This window comes from Xiphophorus couchianus, chromosome 20, assembly GCF_001444195.1.
Source record: "Xiphophorus couchianus chromosome 20, X_couchianus-1.0, whole genome shotgun sequence".
Taxonomy (NCBI): Eukaryota; Metazoa; Chordata; class Actinopteri; order Cyprinodontiformes; family Poeciliidae; genus Xiphophorus; species Xiphophorus couchianus.
In genome coordinates, this window is record NC_040247.1 from 29,326,759 (window position 1) to 29,345,714 (window position 18,956).

Genomic DNA, 18,956 nt, shown 5'->3' on the forward strand with positions numbered 1-18,956 from the left:
GTGGAAGTTGTCTGAGAGATACCACAGAAATAACATTTACAATCTTCCTTATTTCTTCTCCTGGTGGTTCAGCCAATCAGCAGTAGGGAAAATCCAGGCGCTCCTGGATTGGCTGCTCTGAAAACGGCAGCCAGTAGCGTGTCTGCAGCAGCTTCTCAAAATGCATTTTCTTTTGAATATTGTAGACACGCTCTACAAAATGTGAGATTTACTCACATCTTAACAGCTGTTTAATCCAGATGAGACTCGTTATTTGCTATAGACAGAAAATAGATGTATAATTATATGAGTGACCTAGTTTATGTTGTAAGTCATGTAGTTGATAAACAAAAAAATGAATTGAAATTTGAGTTTAAGTTCTTCAGATTGGCACAAAGAGGCGCCACGTTGCTGTGACACAGCTAGCCAAAGTCAGCTGGCCGGCTTAGTGTGTGGTTGAAAGTTGTTGTTTTTTTTTCTGTCTCGTCCGGCTCATTCTTGTTGTGTAAGAAGTGACATTCCACAGAAAAGTCGACGAATTTAATCCAGATGAGACTCGTTATTTGTTACTGACAGAAAATAAATGTAGAGTTATGTGAGTGACCTAGTTTATGTTGTAAATCTTGTAGTTGTTTCTGTGGAATGTAACGTCTTGCACAACAAGAGTGAGCCGGACGAGACAGAAAACCCCCAAAACTTTTAACCAGACGGGGTTTTTCCGCCTCGTCCGGTTCACTCTGGTTGTGTAAGATTTTCTCTGTCGCTGCTGTAAGCGTGTCCTTGTGTGCAGCGCAGAAAGGGCAGCGGTGTGACCCGGCGCAGAGGTGGACACCGCTTGCACAATTGCTGCTGTCTTTTTAATCTTGCGTTGACAGAAACAGAGCCTCATTCATAGTTGCCCTCCCGCACACTGTATCAGTTCAGCATATATTTCCTCCCCTCGACAAACATGAACATGCATCTTGACGCACATCGGAATCCATGGCAGGCCTGAAGGATCATTTAACACGTTTGTGTAAAATGTTGACATCTCAGTAAATCATGTTCATACACTGCAAAAACACAAAATCTTACCAAGTAGTTTTGGTGTGGTTTTTAGTCCAAATATTGTTAACACTTTAATTGATGCCTGTGTGCATAAGACTGACATGACACTGTCATGAACATGAAGGAGTCTTTGTGAATGTCTATGACTGTTGCCATGAAGTGTCGTTCAGTAAATAAGGAAACTTTTAATGCAAAGTTGCTTTAAAAGTTGGTTTGAAAGCTCATTAAAAGTGCCAGCTTTGCATTAAAGTGTCAATATTTACAAAATAATGCAAAGTTGGCCCTTTTAATGGACTTTTAATCCAACTTTTAAAGCAACTTTGCATTAAAAGTGTCATTATTTACCACTTCATGTTCATGACAGTGTCATGTCAGTCTTATGCACAACCTGTCAAATAAAATGTTACCCAAATATCTTAGTACACTTGAGATAGGAAAAGAAAATGCATTTTCAGCAATATATAGAGGCTTGTTGTAAGCCAGTAATTCCTTAATATTGATAAAAATGGTACTAGCTTCATTAGGAGATTATTTCACTTATAACAAGATATTTTTCCTATGTTATAAGTGATATGATTAGCTAGTGGAACAAGAACTTTCTCATCAATATTAAGGAGTTACTTACTTATAACAAGCTCTTATATCTTGCTGAAAAGTTACTTGCAAGTTATTTTTTTTTCTTATTTCAATTATACTAAGATATTTCCATTAGAAACCAGAACAAAAATACTTGATAATATTTTTTTCTTTTTGCAGTGTACAAAAACATAAGACGTTATGAAATGAGTGACTGAAGTGACCCTCTTCCTGCTGGTTTTTACTGACTCATACATCAGGGTTTACATTCTGCAGTCAGCCACTAAGTGTGTGTGTGTGTGTGTGCGTGTGTTTATGAGTGCGTGAGCTTAATTTTGTTGCTGTTTAATTAGAATACCATGTCTCAGTGCCCTGGGGTGATGCGTACCCCACATATGGCTCAGTAACTGCCGGACGTGGTCTGCATGCGGGTGAGTCTGGGCGTGTGGCGGTCGCCCCCACCGTCCCCCTCCTGCGTACAGTACATCAGGTCCGGTTATTGTCTGGCTTTCAAACCGTCCTCACGTCTTTCTCATCTGTTTTCTCCATCTCTAATTTGCTCAGTCGTGAGAATCTAAACTCTAAGTTTTTTTCATGTAAATATGGAGTTTTCTCAAATCTCCACTTTGGTCAGATAAAAAAAAAAAAAAAAAAAAAAAAAAAAAATCATTTATATGATTGTTTGGCTGAAATAAATATGTGTCTGGCTGCATGTCAACTAGACCTTATACAGTAACAGACACAAGGATTTTGTATTGGTGGGTTTCCCAGTATGTTTTACTACCCAAGTAGCCCTGCCACTATAACAAATTTTGCTGAACGATAAATTGTCCCAGATGTTATCGCAGTAAACGATAATAATGTTGCTTTGAGACCGTTTTCATGTATTGTAACGGTACAGATGGAGCACATTCTCAGAGATCAATAAGCTTTAAATTCTAATGAGCATTTGACAACTGGAACCGGAAGACGTTTTAAATATAAAAAATAAATGAAGGAACAGAAACAACAAATGAAATGATTCATGAAGTCTCTGGAAACAAGATTGTCCTTCAAAGAAAGTGCCAGTTGAGACCAAAACACTAAACTGAAGACTTTTATCATTCAGTTTTTGGTAGAAAGACATAAAAGAGAAAAACGCTAAATCATTAATTAAAAATTAAAAGAAATGATTGAGTTTGTTTTCATTTTTCATACGATTAATTGATTTATTGCTTATTGGCCTACACTCAAGTACACTATTCTGTTTTCTTGTCAGTTGAAGATTTCCAAAAACTGGAGTCCATCCAGCCAAGAGTTGATGCCGACAGCTTTTCTGTGTATGCCTGCGTGCGTGTTTGATTGTGTGCGCCGCTGTGTTCTTGAACGTCTTGAAGACGTCTTAAGGAAACAGCAAGGGGCTTAGGCCTTCCCATTGTTGTCAGCGCATCATTTCTAATGAGATGCGCTACGTATTTGCATATCATGCCTGGCAGCAGTGACGGTGGAGAGGTATTGATTCTGGAGTTTGGTTGTAGACAGAAGGGAGCTGAAAATGTTGGTTGAGGTCAGTAGGTCAAGCCTAGATACACACCCATCCACCCTCAGGGTTTTACACACACACACACACACACACACACACACCAACTGCTTCACAAACACATCGCTACTACTTTTGAAGTGTTTCGGTTCTTGCCAGTTCTAAAGATAGTTTGATGAAAACAGGTGTGTGTGTGTGTGTGTGTGTGTGTGTGTGTGTGTGGGTGTGTGTGTGTGTGTGTGTTGAGGAGTCAGAGGCCCTGAAGGCCTGCAGTCCTTCCTCTAGCCTTCCTCTGGAGATGTTTTTTTTTTTTCAGACATTTTTGCTACGTAGTTTATTTTGTCTTGTTGGAGATGTAAAATCTGCCTAGAAACCGTATACTGTATAATAGCTAAAATTCTACATTTAAGTCCAAAATGATTCATAGGCCTGGTAGATCAAAATGTTAATTTTTTTTAATTGTTTATGCTAAGTTTTTTTCAGATTGGAAACTAAAATATCATCTCTCAAAAAATAATAAAATAATAGAAGAAATATCAGTTTTGAAAGACATAACGCTTTTTTTATTTTTATTTTTTGCATTTTATGTAAAAATGAGATTATGAAAAGGATCAATGATTAAATTTTTATTTTTTTTGCATTAAACTGCTGAGCAGGTTTTTAATTTCTTCCACTGGTATTTTGATGATTTATCTTTAACGATGGTCTTTGGGGGTGGAAGACCTCTTTACCATCACCCTAATCTTCTCTTTTCTTCAGGCTTTCTCTCTCAGATTCGAGTTTTGATCAGTCACCCTAACACATTAAAAAAGCCAAGCCAGGCCATTTTTAACTACATAATACATTAAAAACAGCAAGCACCAATGAAGGTGCGCAACATAAATCCATTCATCCATCCATTTTCTGTTCACCCTCGTCCCTAACGGGGTTGGGAGGGGTGCTGGCGCCTCTCTCCGGCGAACGTTTCAGGCGGGGTTCACCCCGGACAGGTCGCCAGTCTGTCGCAAGGCAACACAGAGACAGACAGGACAAACAACCATACACACACACTCACACCTAAGGACAATTTAGAGAGACCAATTAACCTAACTGTCATGTTTTTGGACTGTGGGAGGAAGCCGGAGAACCCGGAGAGAACCCGCCATGCACAGAGAGAACATGCAAACTCCATGCAGAAAGACCCCGGGCCAGGAATCGAACCCAGGACCTTCTTGCTGCAAGGCAACAGTGCTACCAACTGCACTGCTGTGCAACATAAAAAAAACTAAAAAATGACCAAAGCATTGAAAAATAGAGCAGTATATTTATATATAACAAAATTTATATCCTTAACTGGATAATTAAGAACAGGTTTTAAAACGGTTCTAATGGAGATAGAAGTAAGAATGTTTAAAGCTGTGAAAATAACATTTAAAATGATATCTAGACCAGATAAGCTGTGAGTGCAGTGAAGATTAAACTGCAGTGTTTTGCTTCTCCCCTTTCAAGTTAAAAGCCTTGCGAAAGCATTTCATTTATAAGTGACTTTTGCACCAGAGTCACATCGATACAGTCTCGCTCACAGAAGCGCACGCATACATTTTGACACAGAGGCATCCCTGCTGATCTTTTTAAGTCATCTAGTCTGTTCTCCAGACATACGCCACACAAACTCCCAGCAGCAGCTCAAGGTTTTATCCTCAGGATTGATTGTTCAGGTGAGCCGTGTCAGGGATCGGAGGGGCCGAGTGTCCGCGTTTTAGCAACGCTACTGTGTGGAATATACCCAAACTCAGAAAAATAAAACTGGGTCAGTTCATATTGATTTTGGCACATAAAAGCATTATTGAATACTTTTGTTTTTGGTGAATATTATATCTAAATATGGATTATTACAACAATAGAAGTGTAGTGACGTGTAAATCACCTTGGGTGGCTCCTGTCAGAGGTAGCCGATGCTAATCTACATGTAGCTGCCTGTAGGTTCACAGGCAGGAAATACAAACAGCAGAGGCTTAAGGATCGAACCCTGTGGTATGCCACATGACAACGAAGAAGAGCGTATATAACAAAAGAAAGAAATGTTCAATAAAACTAAAAAAAAAGATGGCTTTGAATAATAATCAGTGAATAACTAGATGTAACGAAACATACAGCACATCAGTTCTGAATGTAACATTCTAACTTGAATGTCTGACTTGAGATGGATTTTGGAAGGAGAAAGAAGTGAGCAATCATCTTCTAATGATTTAATGTAGTGGATTCCTCTGGTGTGATGACCAAACAGCATGAAACTGAGACTTCTATCGGCTGCCATAAATAAAAATTAAATTTTAATGACTGGATTGATGAAAAAAAAAACAAACAAACAAAAAAAAAACATCAAGGACTTAGATTGCTCACAGTTTTATTTAATTCAAGTTATTTCTATAGAGCCAGCTTACAATAAACGTCATCTCAAGGCACTTCATAAAACAAAGACATTTAATTTGTTTGTAGAAGCATGTTATCAAATTAATCCTTTACAATCTGGTCATAATTACAGATCCAAATTAATTTAGATTCATCCACTTAGACCAAAAAGTAAGCAGATGGTTTAAAAGAGTTTATTGGACTGTGTTTGGTCTTATATAACTGTTTTCCCCATGGATCTTGAATGTATAATTTTTTTAATTCCAGCCAAGCTCGTTGTCCTCTGGTTAGTTTTCTCCCAGCGATGCCACATCCATGAGAAAACTCAGATTTACTCCAGCTGAGGGACGCTTCCTTTCCTTCACTGAATGCGTGGATAACTCTGTGTGTGTGTGTGTGGGTCAGCGCATGTGTGTGTGTGATTTCAGTGTATGTGTATGTGTTACATTAATGCATGATCGGTCTTCTCGCATAAGAAAAATTCTGTTTATGCATGAATGATGTGCGTGTTTAAAGAAACCTTTTAGTAAAAAATGCTGTGCTGATGTATAAAAACATATGCGTGAGAACAGAATGTGATTTTTTTTTTTTTACACATAGTTTAGTTTGATCAAAAAGTTGCTTCATTAAAGTATGTCGTGAATGGACTCCCACTCATTCCTGGTGTAGTATTTACGTAGTAATTTACGCACAGATTTTTCTGTGGAACGTAACTCTAAAATACTTTTATCTACACACAGATTAATTTTTTTCCGTAAATCTCTTAAATCATTTCTTAAATATTTGAAAGGAAATGCAGCTTCTGAAGCTGAAAAACAGGCAGCTTGACACACCATGGGTAGTGCTGCCATTCATTTTTCTCTATGCTGATTGGCTGCATCTACAAGAGTGGAAAGAAGGAAGGCTGTGGTTGTTAGCTTCTGTGTTAGCCTGGTAAAAACCAGCCACTTGTGCCACGCTTTCTTTTGAACAGACAGTCTGGATCCTCGGCTATTAAGAAGTAAGGGTGCACCAATTTATTGGCAAGGCAGATTATCGGCACAGATTTCCTTAATTTGGGGAGATTGGAGATTGGGCGATACTTGCATGTGAAACCGATCTTATCCTCCGATCTTATCTACCTCAGCAAAGGCCTAAATATCAACCGCTGTCCTCTTCTGCTGAGAGGTTTGACTGTTAGCCCCGCCCACCAGGTCATGTCTGCACGTTTGCTGCTAACAACAGCAATATAGCAACTTTCTTGCTATATTTAAAGATCAGTCGAAAAACTGCAATCAGTGTCTAACGTTTGACTTTAAATGGCTCAATATTTGGAAGGGTGGCCGACGTGGACTGAATGGATTCTGTTCACTGATTGGCGCAGTTGAAATTCAACCAGAGAAATCAAGCTCAATGGGAGAAATCCCAGGGAGATGAGAATTGTGGGAATTGCACCGGAAGGCAATAACCAGGCTCCATCTGTGGTGCTACCAAGACAGTTTCTACTGTTTGTATTAATGCATATTAAGATATATTTGGTGTTTTAACTATTAAAACACGCAGTTATACGCATTTTAGAGGGGATCTCAAGTATTTCAGTTCTTCATAGATGGCTGTGGTCCCTCCCCAGCCTCCAGATCCATCTTCTACTTGAGGTCTGACCCCAAACCCAGCGGGAGGAGCCCAGCTTTTCTAGTTACTAGAGAAGCCAACCACCGACCAATCAGCTGGGGTCTACTCTGGAGCAGGGACGGACAGTGTGGACTTAAAATTTCATCACAGCATTTTGTGTTACTTTGTACGTCAATGATAAAAGTAACTATTAAACATGTTTTTAGAAGTTCATGCCTTTACTTCAACTAACAAATCTTTCACCGCATACGGTTGGAGCCCAACAAACTCAACTTCTGTTCTAAATACAACTTATCACACACACACACACACACACACGCCCACCCCCGTGTGTGGGCGTGTGTGTATATATTCTGACCAATATTTGTTAGGTTTTTGTGTGTTTATTTACCCCCTAGTGTGTGTTAATGGTCTGATCAGCCACTATTTAAGTTCCCCTCATGTCTTGTTTGTGAGGTCAGTTTGTGCTTGAGTTTGTTGCTACCACCTGAGTTGTACTTTGTTATGTTGACCTCAGTTTGGGCCCAATTTATCATTTTTGGATTCTTTTTGTTAATAAATTAAGATTATATTTTGAATTTTCATCAACGTCTCTCTGGCTGGTTCATGCAAAACCTTCACAGTCATTCATCATTATTTACATTTTTTGTATGGAACAACAAATGTGACAATCTCACTCTCATTCAGTTTTCAGTGTTTCATCAGAGTTTGTCATTATCAAGTGAAAACGTAATTTTAATCACATTTTTTAGCCCCCCTAATGACAACAACCAATAGGATAATTACCCAACCAGCTACGCAACCATTTTACAATCCTAACTAATGAGCCTGCTGGCATCTTTTGAACAGTTTCCATAAAAACTCACCTCTCTGACTGGTGGAGATTTACCAGAGGGCTGGGGTTGGTGGTGTAATGCCCACATTGTCCCCAATGTGCCAACTGTTATTTGCATGTGTGTGTATTCTGGAAAAGACCCCTAAATATATCATAGGACATGCTGATTTAAAAATTTTTATTTTTATTTTTTATGATTGCATCATAAAGTTTTAGTTTTACCTTTGTATGCATTGTGGCTGGAACCATTTGCCGTCACATCTTACTTTCATGAACATGTAGTGCATTTGTCTATATTTTGTAATGTAAATGCATGCGTGTGTGTGTGTGCGTGTGCGGGGGTGTGTGTGTGTGCATGTGTGATAGCAGTGGAGCGTGAGTCTGAGATGCGTTAATAATGTATGAGGGGGAGTGGTGACGAAGAGGAGGCGGTGACAGATGGAGAATCAGTGTGTGAGTGTGTGTCGGAGAGAGAGTAACGTTCTGACAGACAGTGAGAGCTCAGAGAAAGGAAAAGGTATAGAGTGAGTTGTGGGGGGCAAAGGAAAACAGATTAAATGCTATAAAAGAAGACTTTTTCCTTCCTTTGTTTTTGGAGCGTCTGCTGCTGCTCTGTCTCCCAGCTCTGAATTCAGCTGACAGCACCTCAAGTCTTTGTGTTTGCTCCTTTTTTTCCTTCCTTAAGCTGAAGGACTGACACACCAGGACCTACAAAGCGGTGACCAAGCACCTCTACGTGAAAGCTGCACTGACAGAGGCTCTGAAACACGTGCAGACTGTGTGTGGTTCAGCAAAGCCCATGCAAGGATTATACCACTTCACTCTGTAAGGTAATTGAGTTTTCTCTGGAAAAACAAAAATCACAAAATAATCATAATTAACTCAGCTGTTTACATTATAAAATGCTGATATGCAGTTCTTTGTTCTTCGCTCTGCTGTTTGTAAAAACCACAGTCCGACTGGAATCAAACACAGACTGCACTCTATCCCCTCAGTTTCCATTTCTCACAACCTTTGTCCTCCTTTTCCACCATGGCTTCCATCTCATCACTGTTTACCTGCCTGAATCTGGAGAGGTGACATGGGAAATCTCTGTTGCATCAAGCAGACTCTTTCCTGTGTGGTGTTGCTGTACTGTGTGTCTTACTTTTGGAGGCTTTGTTTTGTGCTACCTTATTATAAACAATAATTCCTGCTTTATCTAATGTTTGTCTTTGTTATATTATGTCCTTACTTGGATTGCAGTTCTAACTCAGGATGCGGAATAGAGAGGAAGCAAAACAAAAAGAAAAGAACTCCTGCTCACGCTGTGCCCGACACACACAGGTCATCAGTTATGATTGCTTTTGATTCTGCCTGACAATTTATGCTTTTTCTGGCTTTGTTCCCCAGTTGCAGTTTAAAAAAAAAAATCTTATTAGCTTATCTTATTTTTAACCCACATATTGCAGGAAATCATCATTTTTAGTATCAGACTTTTTAAACACGTGCTCCTGAGTCAGATTATATCTGATGCTTGTTTGACTCTGAGCTGTCATATTGACTTTACGTCATTATGTGAAAGACACACAGTTTTGCACGTCAGACAGTCAGATGTAAACAGTGGATGAAACGAGCTTGGCGGATGTTCTTACCTGGAGACATGAACCACAAAAAATAAACAAACAAATAAATAAAAAAACGGTATTCAACAATTTCAATACTCAAGTTTACACTGAGGATAACACGGTTGTCTGTTTACTGCCTAACTATTGGTTATAACTTGGTGTGTTACTCTGTGGTTAGCTTGGTGGCTCTTGAAGTTACTATGCTGCATGTCATTGAACGCCCGGCCGGCAAATGCATCCAGTTCAGATCTGCTTCGCCTGCATATTTTGATACTCCCCATCCTCTCAGCGGAGATGCCGGATGTGCAGCGCTGCTAAGGTGTGATAACTAGATGCTGCGTTAAGCCCGTTTGTTGGCCAGTTGGTTCAAACAACACAAAGTTGCCGTGTTTCAAACAGGCCTTTGTAGTTTCGAGGGTTGAGCATCATGTCAACACCACTGGGTGCTTTTTGTAAAACTACAACAGTCAGAAATTAACAGCAATAATTTATATTTATAAGGGGAAACAAAAATGGAGGTTCATGTTTGAAGGCATATTTTCTTCATGTTATTGATTTATTGATGAATGCCACAGTTTCAATCCAAATAGCTAATTAATAAGCTAAATATCCAGTTTTTTTAACAAAATATTTGACTCCAATCTAAATGTTTAGTTAGGTTAGTTTTAGCTAGCTTAATATTAAGTTAGCTCTGAACACGATAAATATTTTCTTTGTAAACTAAATATTTATTTTTCTAACTAAATATTTAGTTACTGAGCATTTAGTTTAGAGGTGAGCATTTAGTTTGTAAGCTCTACATTTAGCTTGCTTGCTGAATACTTAGTTTGAAACTGTGACATTTATAAAAAAATATATATATACATGACTTTGAAAAATTAACTCCCATATCTTTTCCTCTTATGTGAGGCTAAAATACCCAAATTATTGCTGTTAATTTTTGCAAACAGCACCCCATAGGACATAGCTCAGCTCATTAGCTAATGTGATGCTCTGCTCTGCTCATGTTCTGATAAAACTGAATCATGTCTGAGCCCAGGTGTAAAGATTCATTCAGATCTTTCAGCGTGTGTTTAAAACAGGAATCAAAAGTCTCATTTCTCTCTATGATCGTGTGCTGTTGTTGTTGTTGGTGGTAGACGTCTTTTCTCTTTTCACTTCCTATGTTTATCACCGGCCTCTCAGCGTTCAGGCCTGACTGCTTTTCAGTGATCAGCTGTTTATCACTCTGAGAACTACATCTGTTCCCCCCACTGGGCTCCAGCAGGGAAACCTTGAGTGCTTTACTTTGACCTTTGACCTATTTGAGGTCATTAAGAGACATCCTGTGTGACTCTTTCCTGATCAGACAGAATATTAATATATCTCAAACAATTTATGTAACTCCGTGTGTGTTTGAGGGGTCAGTTGGGCATGTGTGTGTGTGTGTGCGTGTGTGTGACATTTCCCCCTGGACAGCTGGACACATTTATCAGCTCTTATTAGCTCTCTCTCTTTACAGTGCCTGACAGAACATGTAAAGAATGAATAAAAAAACATATATGTATTAGTGTTCAGTTAAATGTTATTTGCTTTTCATACAAATGGCAACAGAAAGTTTACTTTCACACAAGCAATGATGAACTTAAGAATAAAAGACAGAACAGTTTAATTAAAGACATTGAATTGTATGACATGAAAACGCTAAATAAAACAAATAATTCTAAAAACATTTTTATAAATAGCATAAAAACAAATGAAAAATAATCCCTCTAAGATAACATCTACAATAATAAAGTGTAATCTAATCAAATGGATAGTGATAGTAGTAATTCAAATATGAAATTAAATGGAAATAATAAAACCCAAATGAATAAAAAAGACTATGTATTAAAGTCCAACTAAAACCCAGACTGAACCGAGAAGTTTTTCAAACGATCACCTCGGTCAGCAGCCGGCCTTCAGGAAGGCGTAATGAGAAAATGAAAATGACTACCAGAAGGCCTGAGGGGTCAGGTGGCCTGCAGGAGAGAAGCAAATCCGATGAATAGGGTGAACTAATAGCTTTAACAGTTTTAAAAACCAATAAGCGTTCCAAAAAACCATTCGAAAAGCCACAGCCGGCCCTGCAAAGACTCATTCTCCACTGTGATGTCAGCTCGCTTCCTGGTCTGCGTCAGAATCCTTGCAGCTACATTTTAAAGATGTGTTCTTCTCAGGAAGACCGAAGGGCATGCAGCATTAACGTAATTATTTCCGAGATTGTAACAGCATAAGCTAATGTCACTCGACTGAGAGAGAACAGGCCAACCTCTTGCAATGTTCTCTTGAAGACTAAATAAAGTCTTTTCTGTTTTTGATTCCTCACCAATGTTTGAAGATGCGTTTCTCTCTCTGGGGGTTTGTGCCAATAACTAGAACCTTAGTTTGTTCTGTATTTTGTAGTCCTGTATTTCAGGAAATGTAATTACCTGAAATACAGGTAATTTGTGCATTAGCGGCCTTTTGTCAGCAGTACAGAGAGGTGCGTCATCAGCATAGCTGGAAAACTAAATACTTTCTCTCCTTTTGGTCACCATGTGGAGGTTGCCTGAAATGTTTGAGACCTAAAATTGAACTTTTTTTGGTACTTTGGAGTTTAAGGTAAAAGATTTCAAGGACCAGTTTCCTAAATGTACAAAGACGTTTCTGTGAGAAATGAGCTGAAGCACTTAAACAGTTCAAGAGAGTGCAGTCTGTCTGAGTGCGTGTGGTATAATAGCTTAGTCAGCAGCACTATCAGTGGCTGTATGTTGTTCTTTTAACACTGACACTGAAGTTGTGTCATGATCCATATCGAACCATTCAGGTCTTTTCTAGAGCTGATTCTGCACTGTGGTTCAATTTGAGGCCAGAAATGTTTGGTGTTCAAATGAGAGCTGAAGTTATTAGGAACCCTGTGCTTAAAAAGGCACGTTAGGAAGTGTGTGAGTGTGTGTATTCTGAGAGGCTTCATCCGTCTGTGGGAGGATTACGGCATGAATGCACATGGTGTGTTTTGTGTCACTGGGTCAGGTGTACGCGGTAGTGTTGTGATGTAGACAGGTGTTTGCTAAGTGTTTCAACACAGTGGATATTCTGTGGAAATGGCAGAAAACTGAATACACACACACACGCCAACATTCTCATTGCAAAATACAGTCCTTCCTTTGTTTTGGGAGCACTGTGGAGAGGAGGTTAATGCCCCCAGAAAACTGAAAGAGAGAGAGGGGGAAACGCTAATGGACAGTGACGACGCTTTCACAGCAAATATCTGATAGCAAGAGGTCTCAGACATGAGAGTCCCATCCCCCTTCCTCTGCCTCCATCCACCCCCTTTCTCCATGGCCAAAGGGAAAAGATCAGAACAAATTATCCATCTGTGATCAGCCCACAAATGAACTGCACTCAAATCGATGCCTCTGACGTTTGTCACGTTTTGATTGGTAGGACAGGAAACACGTTGAAGTCTTTCTTCGGGTAAATAATTTTGACAAATACAAAGTTGTAGTACTGTGGCATTTTAGGACAATAAGTAGCCCCTCTGTCATGCAGCTGTTTCAAATCCTCTGAAGCAGTCTAATGGGTTTGATTATGAACATGAAAGAGAGATCCTATCTTAGCCTAAAACCTCCCGACTCTTCTGATAATCACAAATCTTTACATTTATTCCCAGACTAAAGTTTATTGGAACCCTGGTATGGTGACAAAGCATTAATCACAGTCATAAACCTCAGCTTTGTTGATGCGCCGGCACTGTTAGAACAAGCGCTAGTGGAACACCTGATGTACCAGGTCTGCTTTCACATCATCTGTGTGAGGAACAGGCTTCTTTTCTCAAACCTCCATTCAGTTGTGGCAGATGGCTGCTAGTTCTGGTTCTGGTTCTGCTGGAGGTTTCCTCCTGTTAAAGGGGAGTTTTTCCTCTCCACTGTCGCTACATGCATATGCTTGGGATGAGGGACACAACGAAAGTGATTGTTCCCACGTGTTCGTCCAGGAGGAGTGAAAGCTGCATTTGGTAACTAGGATCGATTGAAATGTATGTACGACCCTCGTTTAGGGTTAGTCATACTGGTAATGGTTATGGGTAGGGTCAGATTGATGGAAAGCCTCTGCAAAGATAGACGTGTGTGTGTAGGGGTGTGTGTGCGTGTGTCCAACCAGCAGAGGATTAGCCTCATCGGCAGAATATTTAAACGACAGAAAGCGTGCATGCAGCAGAAACCAAGCGTCAGTTATGAGGATCTTCTGGGGATATAATTAACAGTGAAGGTTTTGAATAATTTGATCCATATGGAGATTATCCCACTGATTATTGAGAAGGTGTAAATAATTTCTGAAATGCCATCATTTAATCACAGTGGAAATAAAAGATCATTGATTTTTCCCCCCCCCAAAATTGATCCTCTGGTTTAGTTGGCTTTATTTAAAAAAATCAATACATTTATATCAACATTTAAATTAAAGGATGTCTGAATAACAGATGTTTGCGTAGCCACAGTATTCACTTCCTAACTGCTGAGTGACTTTTTGCTAGTTTTCACTTAAGAAATAAGAAAATGTCTTTATAAAGTCTTCATAACCCTATGATCGTTAGCTACACCCACAGATTTGCTCTCACATTCAAGTCAAGACAGGGTTGAACCGCTCCAGAACATTTGTGTTACCTTCAGTTAGAAGAAACATGTTGGTCAAATGAAAAGATTATACACTAAATCTGCCAGAGGTGTGAATATTTTAAGCATCAAACAACACTTTTTATTCTTATTTTTTTTAACACTTTCTTTTAAAATAAAACAAAGCATGTTGGCAGTGTCATAATATTGATTTTGCTGCAAGTAGTGAAGCTAAATTAAGTTGGACAATTCAACATTCTGATATGTGGCGTTTGTTGTGCAGAAGTAGGTGTCATGATGTGTGGCGGTTATAGTGGATCCATAGGCGTCAGGTGAACTTTGAAGATTTAATGAAAATGATGAAAATGCAAACGTTCACTTTCAAAAACCACAGGGGAGCCAGAATAGAACAAAAAGTAAACCACAACAAAAAAATCCATCGAGGAGACACAGAGGGTACATGTGTTAAAGCGGGGAAGTAACAGGAGGAACCAGCGAGGAGTGACCGAGAAAGAGGTGCTTAAGTACTGGGAGGTTGAATGCTGAAACAATGGACCTGGGCTGATTAGCTAATGTGTTGCAGGTGTGAGGGGAGAGAGCAGAAGGTAGACTGAACAGAGAGAGAGAAAGAGAAAGAGAGGGGAGGAGAGAGAGAGTAAGTAAAAATAGCTAGCTACAAGAGATAAACATCATAAACTAGAATCACTAAGAAAGAACTGAGCTAAAGAAAAACAGCAACAAAACTGATCTAATCAAAATAAAAAACTAACACAAAACAATGAACATTAGAATCAAATCAAACCATAAACCTAAGATCCTAACAGAAGGGCTGAGATCCTACTGTACATGATAAAAGACCAGCTCTACAAGCACATGCTTGTGGCTCTTCTCAGTATGTGTCATAATTTCCCCCTGACCCCAGTCTAAATGAGCTATTTAAGCGGTTACTTGCTCCAGCAGTTTCTTCCACTGAGTGACTGTTTCGGCTCCAGGCTCAGCTCGCCATTGGCTGTTGTGTCACTCACTCGTAAAAGGATTCCTTAAACTACTGACCAGCCCTGCCCCACGCTGCTGACTGCTGGGTCTCTGCTTATTTACATGTAAAGTCACCAAGAAATTGATAACCAAGTTAAATCATTTATTAATAATGTACCCAAAATATGTAATTCTTTCAAAGGAATTTTTTTTTTAATCTATCTGACTTCATCTACATTTTTTAAATAGATTTAGGAATCGGCATCTAAATTTTAAACTTTAAAATTTGATCACATCCATATTTATTATGACACCAGTGGATTGCCAGCAAAATCTTCCTGTTATTGTCAGTCATTGTTTCACTAATTTCACTAATTTTAGCACCTGTAGGCGTGTGTTTGTCTGTGCAATGTGATTAAAAAGCAACACGCAGCATTATATTTCCTGTTTTATTTTATTATTGTATTCTACAGTATATCCATCTTTGTAACCTGCCAAGGGACTGCAGATAATCTGTTGCAGCGCATCAAATGGTGACATTTGTACATTGTCCCTTTCTAAAGAAAGTTTATTACTTGTCTAGTTATTTACTGGTTTTCATTAACAAATGCACACAATGCCTTTCCCAGCCAGATATCTTCATGTGGCAACAGAGAAATATGTGATCAAACTCATAACCGTCAGATTCCAAGAGAACCTCTCCACCCACCGAGCCACAGTTTCTATCCACAGCTAAGTTCATTGGGGAAAAATGTGAACAATGCAACTTTTTAAAGGTTCACCGTCTTCCTCAGAGGAAACTTGCTTTTCGAGGGAATGAAAAACTCAATATCTGACATTGATTTGAGGCCGCCTGAGATTTTGAGCGTAAAGGGAAGATGAGATAAGAGATGTGTCGTATCATTGTTCATAATGAATGAACAGAGAGAGTGTTTTCCATTAACTGTGTCCCCATTGGTGAGCAGACATGTGTTAATGCACATAATGTTATTTTGAGAGAAGAAGGTAGAAAATGAAATTTGGTAATGATGTAATTATGGCAGACAAATTGGGAATGACAAGCATGTGTTTGTGTGTGTGTGTGTGTGTGTGTGTCTCTTTAGGACAGCCCAGGAAATCACAGAATGGCTTTTATTGTTTTGGCCTCCAGGGAGACGATCCAGAGCTGCCAACTGAGGCCCAGTTGACATGCTTTTAGAACCGCACACAAGTAAACAAAAAGAAGCTAAAACAAGACATTTCTGTAATATTGCTCTCATTTGCAAATAGGGCCCCCCTTTTAAAAAAGAGGATTAGGGCCACTGAAAAAATTCACAGAAAAAAACCCGGAATCCTGAGATTAAAGTCAGAGGTTTTTTTTTTGTCTTGTTTTCAGTGAACTTAAGCTCCTCCCTTTTCTTCTAATGTTAGTTTTGATAAATATCACAAATATCACAGCTCTGAGTTAAACTCTACCACTACCCTGACAGGTCTTGTCCCAGCTATTTTTTGCCCTCCCCAAAATAAAAATGAACAAAGATTGTGAATTTTCTTATTACTAGCCATAAACAAAAATGTTTTCCAGCTTGCTCGCATGTTTTGTTTTGCTGGAAATCCCTCAAAAATTGTGCTGCCAAATGTCACGAGAGCACAAGAGAACAGTGTGAGTGTATCGATCAATATCTGACACACCTCAGGATGCTGAAACAGGACCGTCTGTTTTCTATGTTGAAACTGGTTTCAGTTTTGTACCATAAATCCACGTTGAGCAAAGTGGCTGGCTAGTTGCTGCTATCCTGCAAATCGGTTTACAGTTACTTCATTCAGTCCTATTACAATAAGCACTATTATAATAAACGACCAAGGATGATGATCCCTGTTAGCTCATTCCTGTTAGATTTGTCGTCATAAAGGACAGAGTTCAGAAGCGTGCTGTAAACACTGCCTCCGCTCTGGGGAACATTGTTGGTTTTGAAAGCCTGTGTTGGTTACAAAAAATGTTCATATAATAATAAAGTCTGCGAACAGAAAGATTTACAGAACACAAGTTTTTCTGCTGAAAATTTATCTTATCAACCAAATTAATATTCAGAATGACAACAAATAAGAAGATACCAATCCGGGCCTCCAGTGGATAGCTGCCTGTTAGCTGCTCTGTCAGCTTAAACTTCATACGGTACACACACACCTGTTTCCATAACAGGTTATGTCATGGAAACATAACCTGCTGATATGTTTCCAAACAGCAGCATTAAGAACAATCTATCTGTGGAAAAAAATCTTGTGGTACCCTGGCAATAGATTTCCTCGTAGCTCTTTAGACGCAGTTGAGCTGTTTCTCCTGCAGCTCAACTGCAGGAGAAACAGCTCAACTGCCATAAATTAGCTTAAAATTAGCAGCTTTAAGCTAATTTATGGCTACTTCTGTTTCCCAGGCATGTATTTGACTAATCATTAGGTGATCTTCTGACACACCTAATAATTTTAAAGCAGCAATGTTAATGTATGTTAATGTGTATTTGCATCCTATAGAAGTTTTTTCTTTTTAACCTGTGATTTTACTATAATGACTGATTGGAATTTCCTTGAATATAAAAAACAGTGAATATTTGCAATTACTTCATTCCAGTGGATTAGTGGATATAATCAGGCCCAAGAGTTTTCGTACTACATTACTACAGCATATTTCATAACCCCATTGTTGTGTATTTGTGTTGGATATTTTTCTGCAGTGAGATGCCACCGAGGTGCAAGAAGCAACAACAAGAATAGCAGAGAGCTTCTCCAAATGCTCAAGATACAGTTCTGAAGAGTTCCCACCTCCAAGTCACAACAGCAGGATTTAAAGCCCTGGGAATGAAAAGCTAAGGTAACTGGGTGCTTCCACAAACTTACGCTTTTGTGAGACACTTTGGTTGAGTCATTACAACATTACCCTGAAGGCGTAACACCTGCCACATAAGCCTAGATAATACCAGCAAAGACAGGTTTTATCTCAGTCATCTTGAGTTTGACTCTTTAAGGTGTCTTATGTTTGCCTTAAATACATTAAATTTTGATGTGACAGGACTATTTAATCTCTTATATTTGATGTAGTTTAGTTTTTTCTTGTGGGAGATTGCTGTCAGGCAAAAGTTTGAATCACGCGCAGATATCTTCACTGTATTCTACTGGTTGAGGCTACCGCTAACCACCGGCTTGCTAGTTCAAGCTAGTTTAAGTGATTTATTGCCGGTTGGCTGGCCGGCGCTCGTCTTCAACCACTGGCTCACTTCTATTGCCATCCCATGAGATTCTACATTCATTCTGTGCTAAGAAGCTTGGCATTGTAGGGGTTAAGGTTGTAGAGAACCATATGCAGCCCAAAGCTGCTGTCAGTAGCCACGGAAATGTCACAGCTTTAATCTGCTGGAGTGGCTAACTCTCCCCAGCTTTAACTTTAGCTCCTAGGTCTACTAGCACTGACCTAGGAGCAGCATTTGGTGAGACACAAACTCCGACCGGCAGAGGCTTAGTGGATTCTAAACATGGTGATCAAGCACCAGTCTGACTTTTTGATGAATTTTATTTCAACAAAGTTGTTACTAAGAAGGGAAATGCATCTAAAGGAGGAGGAAGAGAGGAAAAGGAGTAGAACATGGAACGAAAAGAGAATAGAGCCACAACAGCTGTGATGAATAGGAAAATAGATGAAAATTATGACTAATATCTAATACAAAAGTAAGAATGTGATAATATGTAATTATTTTTTTGCCCACACAGAAGTGAGATCTGGAGTTTTTGGCAAAAGGACGTTAAATAAATAACTAAGTAAATACGAA

At 39.1% G+C, this 18,956-nt stretch overlaps 1 protein-coding gene across 31 annotated transcripts in view; it reads left to right on the forward strand.

Annotated features, from left to right (window-relative positions):
• nfasca (neurofascin homolog (chicken) a) overlaps nt 1-18,956 on the forward strand; it is a 104,020-nt gene that overhangs the window by 25,610 nt on the left and 59,454 nt on the right. For 18 of the 31 annotated variants that reach the window (XR_003593688.1, XR_003593685.1, XR_003593687.1 and 15 more), the window contains exons 1-2: nt 8,408-8,788; nt 17,868-18,004. The gene's annotated coding sequence lies outside the window, so the exon portion shown is untranslated. Of the gene's footprint in view, nt 1-8,407; nt 8,789-17,867; nt 18,005-18,956 lie in introns of those variants that run through there. The other 13 variants (XR_003593691.1, XM_028003623.1, XM_028003628.1 and 10 more) reach the window with 4 other exon arrangements.